Below are 735 nucleotides of genomic sequence, written 5' to 3'. Positions count from 1 at the left end.
GTTTTCGCTGGCGTGCGATGACGGAAAGCCTGGAGGACCAATGTGGATCCTTCCCTCCCGCAGCAGCCGCTTTGCCCACACCCTGCCTCACAAGGTGCAGCTGAGGATGTCGGTCATTACTCCTGCTTCCTGGTCCTGGACGTGATAGGAGAGTGAGTGCGTGCACACCACCATCTTGGCAGGCCAGTCTTCATGGCTGCAGTCCAGGCCGCGGGCAGCTTTCCTGGTAGCTTTTGTGTTGCCCATTCACTTTTGCGAACTAGTGAATGCGGTGTCAAAAAAGGCGCAAATAAATGCTTTGCAGCCTTTTCCTGCCCTCAAATTCTTGGCATCTTTGGTGGTGGAGCTGCACAAGTGACAGTGCGTGCTTTTATGTTCATCTGCATGTATAAGTGGTCTCTGAGATGGCCCGCGTTTGGTGTGTGGTTCCCTTAACCAGTTTGAACTAAATTTTCTCCAGGAGAAAGATGAATGCTCGAGAAGAGTTGTACTGGTTGAAAACCATGTAACACTTCAGGTAAGGTGATAAGGGAGTTGCACGGGAGTTGGGGGAAGCGATTTTGCAATATTGTGGTTCATCATTAGTACATATGCCCCAAAGTTAGCAAATAAAATGGTGTAGCAGAGAAATAACACAAAATAGGGGCTTCCTAGATCGCTTAGATTCGTTCTCATTGGCTAAATGTAAATGCGTGTTGGTATTCAGAGCTGAATACAGTAGTAGTGTTAACATTT

General features: G+C 47.9%; 1 non-coding gene across 1 annotated transcript; it reads left to right on the top strand.

The window, feature by feature from the left end:
• Positions 1-228: 228 nt before the first annotated feature.
• On the top strand, positions 229-363 carry LOC150039611 (small nucleolar RNA SNORA13). The gene has a single exon (XR_016534310.1). It is a non-coding gene; the product is annotated as a small nucleolar RNA SNORA13 (small nucleolar RNA).
• Positions 364-735: the final 372 nt, after the last annotated feature.

This window comes from Megascapheus bottae, unplaced genomic scaffold (genome assembly GCF_031878675.1).
Source record: "Megascapheus bottae isolate mThoBot1 unplaced genomic scaffold, mThoBot2.hap1 HAP1_SCAFFOLD_83, whole genome shotgun sequence".
Lineage (NCBI taxonomy): Eukaryota > Metazoa > Chordata > Mammalia > Rodentia > Geomyidae > Megascapheus > Megascapheus bottae.
This window is presented reverse-complemented; position numbering and strand designations above follow the sequence as displayed.